Here is a 12781-nt window from a genome sequence, read left to right on the forward strand (position 1 = left end):
GTGGGTCTGTTAGTGTTTTCAGTGTGTGTGTGTGTGTGTGTGTGTCTCACCGTCTCTGGACATGCCGGCAGCCAGGCATTTCTGCAGGCGACAGTGCTGACACCGGTTCCGGCTCGTTCGGTCGATCTGACAGTTTTTCTGCCGCGGACACGAGTACGAGGCGTTGCTCTGCTGACTCCGCCTGAAGAAACCCTGAGACCAGAGGCAAAACACTCAAGTTATCCTGCAGAGACAATGCTTACCAGGTCCTTCTTCAGAACCAGAACCAAAGTTTCAAAGGGGACCGATTTTTTAAAATACACTTTTTGGATGTTTTTATTCTTCCATTTGGGACTCTACTGTGTCCAACAACAATCCAAGCACTTAAAAAAACCATCCAATTTATTTTGACAATAAGTTAATAATTTTTGGTGTCTGGAAATCGTACCATATCAAAAACATCCCGATTGTTGAGCCTCATTCCCCGTTACCTAGCAACCCCAGTGAAGCCCAGCCCTGTTACCTAGCAACCCAGGTGGTTCTCCAGCATGTTTGATCAGCTGGTTTTAGTGTTTTGTTGTTTTGTTGTTGGTTTACCATCCAGAAACTACTTGCTGCTTTATTGTTGGTTGTGCAGGAGGCTCTACTTCTGCTTTTCAAATATGTATGTGTGAGTGTTGATGTTGAGTTGTAGGGGGCGTGGCCAACAGCAGTTTATTTGGATTTAAAGTGACAGATACCCTAAAACAGCTCATTCTGAAAGGAGCTCAAAATAAATTAAAATCTCATATCTAAGGATGATTTTGTGCTAAAAATGTGAACCTGTTTTACATAGACCATAGATCGATCCTAACCTGTTCAAGGAAGCATAATATATCACCTTCAAGATAAGAAAAGATCTGCAGAATCAAACAGTTTCCATCAAATGAGAGGATTGTGTCATCCATTATGAAATTACAACCTAAAAGTAAAAAAATATCAGTAAAAAATCTCCAAATATACCCAAATGACTAATTAATCAGGACATCAATCTTAGTAGATCATTATTCAAGCTGGATAATATGTCTTGTGTTTGGGTTTGCTTGTTTCGCAGCCTTCATGGCTCCATCAAATGGCTGAAACCTCCATAAAGTGGCTGATTGTTAGATGAGCCTCCAGCCGTCAGAGCGACTGAAGCCTTGTGACTGATGAGCCACATGGAAACGCCTGTAGCTGCTAACAATTCAGACCCAATCCTCACAGAAACTGTAAACAAAGCCGAAGCAGGAGCAACTAGCTGGACTCAAAGGGGGTTTCCCAGGGCCGCAGTGGAAGAGGGGCGCACACGAGAAGCAATATTTTACATCTAAGTTGCATACTGATTGATTGTTTTATTTTATTTTTTGCATGTGTAGTCAGTGACGAGAAGGTGCAACCTGTTGCTAGATCATTGAAGGCACATTCACATGAAAAACCTCTGTAGAAGACGCTATTTGCATTCCCATTACAAGCGCAAAATTTGTTGGTATTCCAGTAACGTTGAAAAAACAGTAACTTATTCCCACGTAAATAAGTTTGTTTACGTGATATGTCATTAAAAATCATCATCCTCCTACCACTTCCTGTCTTCTTCCTCTTATTTGTTGTTTCTGTCAGTGGTAACATCCGGTTGTTGATCATGTGACTCATGTGATGTGGAAAAAGTTTCTGTTGCATTTTAGTGAAACACACTAATTTTGATAGTCGGAAAAAAAACACCTAATCAAAAACGTTTTATCGAAAAACATATTTTCAAAATTAGCCTGTTTCCATTAAGCAAATTCATTTTTGTAATTCCAATTTGTGAAATTATCTGGCCAATAGAAATGTAAATAGTGAGCCCCATTCCTTCTACATGAAATAAAAAGGAAGTAGCATCAGATTTTAGCGGCTGGAAGATTTCTCTTTTGTCTTTGGTAAAATACAGGAACCATTTAATACTAGGCTAAAATGTTGGTTTTGGTTGTATTTACCCAGAATGCCCTGCACTTTAGTCCACTTCCTGCTTTTGGAGCGGTCTTTAGTCTGCTTGGCGTTCACATATTCATTCAAACTGAATCAGAGTTCACTTCAGCCGAACCCAGACCGAGGTTTGATTTTTTGATCCGAACCGGACTTTCTATGGAAATGTACTGGAGTTGGATTAAAGCAAACTGAACAGGGCTGGTGGGAACGCATCGAAGGATTATTATCTTTAGAGCTTTCATGATAATTAGAGCATCTTTTTTTGTTGGAAGGAGGAAGATCTTTAACTCGCTAAAGGAATTATATGTTTATGTATTTATGTCTGGAAATCGAGGAAGAGTTAGAGCAAAAGGTTCAAGATCAAACGGATCTTACCTTGCAGCCCTCGCAGGTAATGACGCCGTAGTGGATCCCTGAGGATTTATCTCCACAGATCTTACAGGGGATGATCTCAATCTGAGCTGCAGAAAAGAAACAGGCAGGAACAAAAAACCTAAAGAAGCTTCCAACAGTTGATCCAACACAGTCTACATTAAAACCATTTCCTATTTGAAACATTGAGTACTGTGGAGCTTATTGATTATTTCTCTTTTTTAAATAAACAGAAAGTACCAAAGAATCAATGGAGAAGCCCACAGCATCACTCCTCCTTTAATCAGACAGGAGTGGAAGAAATACAACACTTTGGTGTTTAAATTAGTAAAGTTTGACATAATCTCATTTCAAGTTAATTTCATGGTAAAAATCTTTAAATAAGATCAAATTTCAGCTATGATTGTATGAAAACCATAAAAGGAAAGAAAAAATTTCGCCGAGCACATCCCGGGTTTAAATTCTGCAACAGATTATTAGGGCCATGCTAAAAAAAATAAAAAATAAAATAACAAATTCATATTATTATGACTTTATTTTTGTAATATTTTGACTTCATCCTCATAACTAGTTTTACAATTTTATCACTTTATTCTCATAATATTATAACTTTATTCTCATACGAGTGTATTCTCGTAATATTTTTTTAGTATCTATCATTTAATACTTTGTGATAAACTTTGGCACTGTTTCTAATTCTTTTTGTGCAAATTATATGTAGTCATTTCACATCATTTCCAACTATTTCAATGTGTTTTGAGGTATTTTTATATGAGAACAGGGAGAATAATTATTGTGGAAAAGCTGTAAACATTCTTTTAAGGCCTTGATTCTCTGATAAAGGACCCAAAAGGTTTTGATAAAGTGTCAGCGCTGTCAGAGCTCAAAGCCAACCTGACTGAGTGTATTTATACTCTCAGAGTGACAGCTCGCCTCTCAGATGCTATATTAAGCAGAGGGACGTTATGTAACAGCGCAACATTAACACAACAAACAGGAAAGTTTTCATCCACAGACAACAAAGAAACGGTTCATCTGACGTATCAAACGCTCCTCTTTAGCCTGACTTTACGTTCCGGGATCAGACTGAACTTGTATGTTTGCTTTAAAGATCTAATAAATTCAGTTTGGATCTGAGGATCAACATGCTGCCTCTAAAAAGATAAAATGTCGTCTACAATTACATGTGGACCAGTTCTGTGAAGTGCTGCTGGTCGGGTTTTTGGTGCCCAGCTAGCCGTCCTCCTGGCTCCTGGGTGCTAAACTGTGGGAGTTTCTAACCTTTTCACAACTTTGCAGCTCCAGGTGATAAATTCATCCATCCAGAAATCATTGCAGAGCACAAAGCCAGCTCGCTATCTGGATGAGATCTGGGATCACACTGAGAGGAAGAGATGTGGCAGGAAGATACTCTGAGACCAACTTTAAAAATATTAACAGATTTATGAGAACCCCATACACGCAGGCGAAGCCTCAGACGCTGCAGCCTCCTCTCTGCTGTAATTAGCTCTCCAAACGTTAATCCCGCCTGAATTCAGCATTTCAACATCAAAGCAGATGTTAAACAAAGCCTCCGCCTAAAATTAGAGTCGATGTGGGAGCAGCAGATATTTATACGTACAGCTGCAGACCTCTGATTGGGCTGCAGCATCCAGCAGCCTCCCCCTCGGACGGCGCCGCCGAGCCTCGAAGGCCGCGTCGCTTTCTCTGTTCCGGCTGATAACAAAACATCCGACGAGGAAGAGGAGTCTAACTGATGAGAGGAAGGTGGGGGTCTGAGGATAACCTTGGGTTCGGTCGCATATAGAAAAACAAAAACATTATTTATTCAGATTTTACTGCAGCTGGAATAAGAAGGGGTAGGGCTGGGCATTTATCAGATATTATTCATCGTGATAAATATCTTACTATGATAATAATTTTGATTTATTGTTATGATAAAATCCAGTTAATGCTGTTTAAAAAATCAGGAAACTGTCCGTATTGTCAGGATTGTTTGTTATTTTCTACACCGATAAATAACTTTGAAAATATGATTAAATGCAGATAAAATTAAACACAATAAACATAAATAAATGTCACATTAAAAAGATTTACTGAATGATAAATTATCCTGCAAGTTATTGCAGTAAACAATAATGTTGTTTATTCCACAGAAGCATCAATAAATAGTAATAAATTTGGAAATGTGATTACTACGTCATATTGGTGTTATAAGGAAGCGTATTACAAATGGAAACGTTTTTTAACAGTATTTGTGTTTCTGGGGCTTTAATTGATGTGACACAGACATCCAGCTGTTTTTAAAAGAAAAATAAAAAAACCCTAACGGCAACTTTATTGTTAATACAATGATGCCACTGTGGTATCATTTCTCAGTGTTTATATTATTCATTATCAGCTCATATTATTTGTAGTGGATTTCTTTCTAAACTAAACTACAGTGAAACATTAGAATAATGAATTTATTCCTTGCCAGGGTTTCTTTGTATTTTTGTACATAATTCAGGCTGAGAACATTTCTGCATGATGCAGCTGAGAGTTTTGATTGAAAAAATCTGATTCCTCTTTGGTGAGATTTTACACGAGTCAATCTGAAGGGAAACTCGTTTTAAAGACTCGTCAGCCGTCAGAGTGCCGTCCATCAACCGAACCGAAAACTTTCATGTTTTCCTCCTGAATCTGCAGCGAAACTCTCGTCAAACAGCGGCGCACGCAGAGCCGCTGCGTGACTGAATCACTTTGGGTTGCTGGACCTGCCCCCGTTTTCATCATCCCTCCGCTCAGATCGCTCTTCCATCGAGTTTTCCCAGGCTGCTGCTGCAGTTGCACTGAAAGGAGATCTGAGGCGGAGCTAGACTGCAGCCAGGAGGGAAAAAAAAGACATTTTCTGAGTTTAATCTGCAGATTAAAGAGGACCTAATATGCAAAATTCACGTTTTGTTTTTCCATTTGAGTCTCAACTGCTTCTACAAACAGTTGAAGCTCTTAAAAAAAACATCAAGCTGTTTTTTGGAGACAAGTTCATGCTTTTTGGTGCCTGGAAAACGAGCCAATTCAAAAACCTTCGGAATGTAACATCACAAATCTGCTTTCTCTAATACATATTTTCATGTTTTTATTGTTTATAGTTGCAGAAATTCAGCGTAGGCATTGGTGTAATCTTAACGTCAGTGTCTTTTATTACAGGTCCAACCAAGGACTGGTTAGCCTGTGTCCATAGCCACAGCTGCTCTGTTTTTAGCATGAAACTGTGTTTAACGTGCCGTTGTTGATTAAAGACATGTCAAATAAATTGAAACCACTTGCTGCATTCTTATTGGATGTGAAGGAGACTCCACTTCTGCTTTTCAAAGATGCACAGTTGAATAATTGCTCAGTGAGTTTAAACATTGAGTTTGGGGGCGTGGCCAGCAGCAGCATATTTGGATTTAAAGTGACAGAGGCCCTAAAACAGCTCAAAATAGGCAGAACTGATCAGAATAAAGTCTCATTTTCTAAGGATGATTTTGTGGGAAAAAAATGTAACGTTTTGTAGAGGTTATCCTGAGCTGGGGGTCAGATCTTTGTCTGAATGCGATGCATCGTCGACCCAAACATCCTTTTAATCCATTTCTTCCCGCGCTGAAGCCAGTTTCAGCCAGGATCGTCCAACGGCGGACATATGGCAGCACACATGGCGCTCCAACGCGGCCAGCAGACGAGGCAGCAGCTTGTTCATCAGACAGAGAATCGATTGCTGAGTGGGAGAATCTGCGCTCCTCCAGCATCAACTCAGGAGATCTTGCTGTTTCACAGGATTAGGAAACAGCGATTGGATTGAAATAAAGTCGATCAAAGTGTTTGGTGTAAACTTTTTGTTGTGACTGAATGTTTAAAATGAGGCAGCAAAACGGCATCCATGATGGTTTCATACCACAATAGTAAACATAAGAGCTTACAGTGTAAAAAATTATCAGCATCTTCATAAAGTTTCTGCTCCAAAAAAGCTTGAAACTCAGCTATAAAAATTCTCCTCTAACGTCCGTCTGCCTGTCGCAATAATCAATAAATCGCATGATAAATTAGAAGCTTCATAGTTTCCATTTGCATGATTTACCGTTTTTCTCTTTCTACCAAACTAAAGTCTTTGGTCTCGTCCTTTTTTCTCAACAAGTTGCTTTTTATGAAAGACTTTAGTTCAGCTGAGATTTCATAATTCATTTTATTTAAGGTTTCTGTTGTTTTGTGTGTTTATTTTGGATATTTCCTCCAGTCTCAGTTTTAAATGTTCATTAGAATTTAAAGTTCTTGATCTGTGAGAATGTTATGCCATTTTCATCATACTCCTGAAAATGGTCTCAAAACAACAACATTATGGATTAAAGCAACAACTTCTGAGAGTTTATCGTGACGGTCGAGTCTTTCATAGGAACATTTTGGTAAAATTTGACTTTTGTTTTCTATAAATGGTCATTTTCACTCTCACTTACAAAATATTGCCAAAGTGATCATATAATTTCACCAACAGATCTGGAAACTTTTATTCAAGCTTTTTTTTTTTGGACATTTCCAGATCTTGGTTCTCACTTTTAAAGCTTCGGTTTACATCAGTTCCACCTGTGCTCTGCAGGTGTTGACAGTTTCTCTGATCATTGCAGGAAAAGATGGTTTGACGTCACATTTTGGGACGATTGATGGCAAATTTTAGTGTTTTTCTCCTTTTAGGATGTTTTCCCACCTGACTGTCCGTTAGACTCGGTTCAATTGGAACCAAAGTTTTATCATCTGCTCCACCTCCAGCTGCTGTGGTTCTTTCTCTGCTCTGAGTCAAACCAACCTTTTCCCCTCCTGGCCTGTGGGGGCGCTGCACCAAGAACCACTGAAGGAAATGACACAAGAACCTCTGAAGGAAACACTGAGTGAAACTTTCTTCCAAATGGAAACAGAAATGCAGGTATCAGATTTTAGCGGTTGGAGGATTTCTCTTTTGTCTTTGTCTAAAGACCACAAGACATAAGCTAAGCTAACACATTTGTTTTGGTTGTATTTACCCAGAATGCCCTGCGCTGTAGTTCACTTCCTGCTTTTGGAGCGGTCTCTGGTCCGCTTGGTGTTCACATATGCATTCAAACTGAACCACTATTTCTGTATCCACCTGTGTGCAGATGACTAATTAATTTATACATAAAAATCTGCTGCTTGTTTTCCTCTTAAATCTTTTGAAAGCAGCATTTTGTTGCCATTTTATCATTGTATTCATGACCCTTTGTAGATTCCTTCTTTATCCGATGGCCTGCAGGCTGATAAGCCGGTAAACTGATATTGTTGCAGTGCAGCAGCTTGAAGCAGACGATTTATTCTGCATCCAACACTTGAACTTTAAAATTTGCTCCCTGTGGACACTGCACTCGGATGCTGTTCCAGAAAGTGTAATTAACAGGATAGCGGCGCTAAGTGGAGCCTAATGAGCAGGAAGAACTTCACGACAGCCACCGCTGCTCACTCCAGAAACGCTGAAGCTCGGGTGAAGCGATTCCCTGATGGATAAATTATCTCAAACTGAGCTCTAAAGAAATAATAAGGTTCAGATCAAAGATGGCTGTGCAGACGGCGCCGAGGATCTGAAACGAGTCGAGGTTTCCCTGCAACAACAACAAAAACAGCCTCCTGCTGCAAATCTGCCTTCAGTTTCCGAATCTTTTCTCACGACTGCAAACCAAGAGCTGCTGAAAACATCAGAGTAAAGATGGAAGTCAGTAAATCCTGGTGCACTTGAACGCACCACAAGCAAACTGGATTAATTAATAAAGAGGCTTAAGAAACAAGAACATATGAAGCAAAGCCATGAATAATTCCTGGATGACAACATTTTGTTCCCATTTATACGAGCGGAGGCGACTAATTCCTGAATGACAACAGACTGATGTGGATGTGGATAAATCCTGAAAACGATCAGCTCTTCTGCACGTTTTTAGGCAACATCGGCTTTTTTTGGTAATATTATTAAAATGTGACTTTATTTTATTATTCAGTTCATTTCTTGCACTTTAAAAATTTATTCAGTTATTTATTATTGAAAATTGACAAACATGAAGGGATACATTTGAAGGGGAGACATTTCTTAGGTTAAAAATATTTTTTTTATATTTCAGCTATTGAGACTGAAATGATGTCACCTTTTCCTCCTCCTCCACCTCCTCCTCTTCCTCCCAGTAACAGTTAAATAATCTCCTGGCTGTTGTAATCCTCTGACATAACAAGCTGGCTGAACGCCTCCTGCTGCTGTTTCCCTCACAGAGTGAAACTCTGGACTGGACGGCTTAGAAACCTGCAAAACTCAACGAACTCTGACTAAACACAACGCTTTTCAAGAGGAGGATTCACAAAAAATAATTCAATATAAAATAAGAAAGAGCAAAATAATAGAAACAACTATAACAACTGAAAAATAAAGAAGTAGGGTTTAATTTAAAACAAAAAATATAATTTAAATAAAAAATGAAGAAATGGCGGTTTGTTTAAAAAATAAATGAATAACATAAAAATGAAAAGTAAAAAAATACTAGGGTTCAGTTAAAAATAAAATGAATAAATAAATTCTGAAAAAAATGAAAACAAGGAGTAAGAAAATAAAGAAATGGGTTCAGCTGAGAGGCTTTCAGTGATAAATATCTTACTCTCACTGCACATCCACTCCCTAGATCAGTTTCCTATAAGAGCGAGAAGAAGAAAAACCACCAGAAAACGTCTCGTCTCATTACAGACCACAAACTACAACAACGTTCCCAGAATGAAACCATCTGAAAGATGGAAAACACCACAAGTACAAGATGCACTTCAAAAAATATACAACTTTGTTGACTCAGGCCGCTCACACCTGCACAAACTTCACACATTTTGTTTCTTCACTTTGTGCTGAAACTCTCACAAATCAGCCTGTTTTTCTGTTTACCGGTGGATATTTTTCATGCGCATTTAACCGCATTCCCCAACTACAAACTGATACAGAAACACCAAAATAATACAAACATTCTCTTCTGTTTTTGCTGTTTATTGTTTTATTTATCATTTATCGTAATAAATCCAATTAATGGTGTTTAATAAAACAAAATTGCCATAATTGTTTGTGATTGTTAGTTTGATTATTTTCTCCACTGTTTGTTCATTGAACATCAATACATTTAAAAATGAAGTTTCCATGTGCAGCTCAGTGATATAAATCATTCATGGGAATGTTTTTCAAGAGCATTATTTGTGTTTGTGGGACTGTAATTACTGTGGCACACAGTTACATACGCCTGTCGAATAATCAATAAATCAATTAATAAATTCAAACGAGCTCAATAATTTCCATTTGCATGATTTATCAATTTACTTTTCTCTTTCTTAATACCAAACACTTGATGGTAAAAGTCTTCAGTCTGATCTCATCTAGTCATTTTTTGAAGACTCATAGTTCATTTTATTTGTTTATTTATTTATTTGGAATATTTAAAATGTCTTCCTGTTCCAGTGTTAAATGTTTATTAGAATTAAAAGTTTATTAATCTTTGTGTATGTGTTCGTGCATTATTACCATTGTATTACTTGAAACAACAGTATTACTGTTTATCACAATAACTTTTGTATCCAGCAAAATGTGCTGAATCGTTACTTTTACCGTTATCACAAAATACGGTCCACATCGCCACCGCTAACAGAGACGCTTTGTTGTCACTTCAGCTGCTTAAAGGCACAAAAATCAGAAGTTGGTGAGATTTCTCAGTCAAAACCAGCACAAAAACAAGCTTCTAGAAAACTTCAGAGCGAATCACTCCGATCTGAGAAACACTTCCAGAACATTCATGTCCGACACACATCGTCTCACATCACTCTCTCCTTTAAAGTCTGACTCCCAAAATAAGCAGCTCCGCTGTCAACAACCAGCCGCGGGGCTCAAACGGGGAGAAACGCCGCGCAGCCACGCAGGAACAAACCGAAACACTCACAGCAGAGAGACGAGGCCGGAGCCCAACTCACCTTTCATGGCAGAAATTACAAAATACATATTTAGATTAATCCAGACTGATGGAGGGAGCTGCGTGTGAACTGCGCCGCTCTCCTCCCGCTCTGTCATCCTCTGGCTGCTCCGCACAGCATGAGGATCCGAGTGACTGTGACGTCATCGCGCTGACCACGCCCCCGCCGTTCCGAACGCCCCACCCACAAACCTCTGGGCCAATCAGAGAAAGCGCTACATTGTTTCTAAAGCAACATTATTTTTTTTCTTTTTCAAAAAGCTCCAAAAATTTACTCAGATTTAATACAAAAGTGTAACTTACTTTTGACAGTTTTTGTTATTAAGAGTATTTCTATCAACTAAACGTTACACATTGTTTTATTTTCAAAATCAAAAATATTTTATTGATCCCAAAGGGAAATTAAATGTTGTCATAACTTATATCAATTCAAATTCTTCATAGAGTTATTGCAGATATGGCTGTTGGCAGGAAAGCTCTCCTGTAGCAGTCTGTTTTACAGTGCATCTGAAGAAGAGTCTGACTGAAGACACTCTGTTTTCCTATGACAGTTTCTTGAAATGAATGGCCAGGAGTGTCCATAACTTTCTATAATAATAATTTCTCCATTTATGTATAAATTAATTCAACTTTTGTTTTTTGTTTTATTTGTTCTACTTTGAAGTTTGTCAGACTTTAACACCAATATTGTCAGTGTTTGTGGTTATATTTGTATTTTTATTTCTATTATAGTGATATTTGACAATGTGTTAAAGATCCTCTATGTAATGTTATTTGTTTGAAATAAAGTAAAAATAAAAACAACAAAAAAAACAAGAATCAGCATAAAATGCATCAATATGCAGGTTCAAATGCAAAACAATGGAATAAAAAACATAAAAATGATCTTTTGTAACACAAGAAAACAGATAAACTAGTAATCAATTATTCTCCCGATTAATTCTGCACCACATTAACTTTTTTTATCAGTATTAGATTAAGGTGATTTTATCTGTTAATTGTTCTTTGGAACCACTTTGTCCATGTAAAACAAGTTCAATAAACATCCATTTTCATGGCTGAAAAATGGTTTTATCTTTGCTATTCCTAGAAAAATTACAAAAGTCCATATATAAATATTCCCAAAAGTAAACTTACAAGCATGCGTCTTCTTCACAGCTGCTGACAAACCTGGAAGATAGAAATAAGCAGAATATTATTTTTCATTTCAGGTTATTGTGTAGCATTAGCATGACATTAGCATGACATTGCTTCTTAAAACATTGAAACCAGCCTTATTTATTTAAAAGTAAATTAAATTATTTAAAAAACCCAGGCGATTGACTTTACAGCAATTCTTCCTCGTGGTGTGAAAACACCAATTGCACGGTTTCAGATAACGTGACGAATTATTTCTTCTCAAATCCACAGGAAGCTGCAACTTTCTCATCATTTTATCACCACAACCGAAACTATCAGCGATTTGCAGTGAAGATAAACTGAAAGCTTAAAAAAGTAAAACTACACCAGATTTCCAGGAGTTCACTCAGCAGTCAGCCTGCCTCCATCCTGATGGTGTTAGATAAAGCTCGTAAAGTCTGTGTCCCACCACAGGGGAAAACCTGAGCACTGTGCAGAGTCACACAGGCAGCGAAGACAGAAAAAAACAAACGAGCCGCTTGATTTCATTGATCATCTGAGTCTAAACCTGGAAAACAAAAACCTTCATCAGCAGAAAAACGCTCTGCAGCGAACGCCTGTTGTTTCTCCGACTGTCCGGCAGAATTAATCCTCCTGGAAAAAACACAAACATTCCCTTCATGCTCCAGAGAGACGCTAACAATCCTGCAGCCTCATGTTAGCAGATGATACTGCCCCTTTAAGAGAATATTTGTGTGACTGTTCCAAAACTTTTTGCTAATCTAAATTTTTTCATCATCTTTTCTAATTTATAGATGCATCACAGAAGACTGAAGTCATATTATTCTGCTCAAATGGGCCATCTGGAGCCCAGCAGGTAAATCTTTGACTCCATGTTTAAAATCCACAGCTACCAATCTGGGCTAAAACAAGATGGCCGTCTTAGTTTTGACTCATGTCAAAGTAGAGACTACTTTGTCCAAGCAGGAGTTTCCACAGATTATTCATTCCTATGTCTTTATTATCGCACTTTGGTCAACCATTTCCTGTTTTTAAATTAACTATATTCATAAACTGACTTTGCAGGCATCAGCAAATGTCTGGTAACAAGAACTCAAGTAGATAAGCAGAGATGTTTCTACAGACTGTTCTAAGCATTAGTTTAAATAATAAATCATAATTCATGGCGCAGTCATTCGGTAAGAGTTATGAAACCACAAAAAATAAATGTTTGATTGACTCGACATCCTTCTGCAGCTCTGAGGAGCAGCTAAGAGATTTCCTGTCACAAAGCCTCGCTCCCTGACACACTGACCCAAAACCTGCAG

General features: G+C 38.0%; 1 pseudogene; it reads right to left on the minus strand.

Moving 5' to 3' along the window:
• Positions 1 to 10481, minus strand: part of LOC103155210 (nuclear receptor ROR-alpha-like) — a 21056-nt pseudogene extending 10575 nt beyond the window's left edge.
• Between the last annotated feature and the right edge of the window lie 2300 nt (positions 10482 to 12781).

This window comes from Poecilia formosa, unplaced genomic scaffold (assembly GCF_000485575.1).
Source record: "Poecilia formosa unplaced genomic scaffold, Poecilia_formosa-5.1.2 Scaffold417, whole genome shotgun sequence".
NCBI classification, from domain to species: Eukaryota; Metazoa; Chordata; class Actinopteri; order Cyprinodontiformes; family Poeciliidae; genus Poecilia; species Poecilia formosa.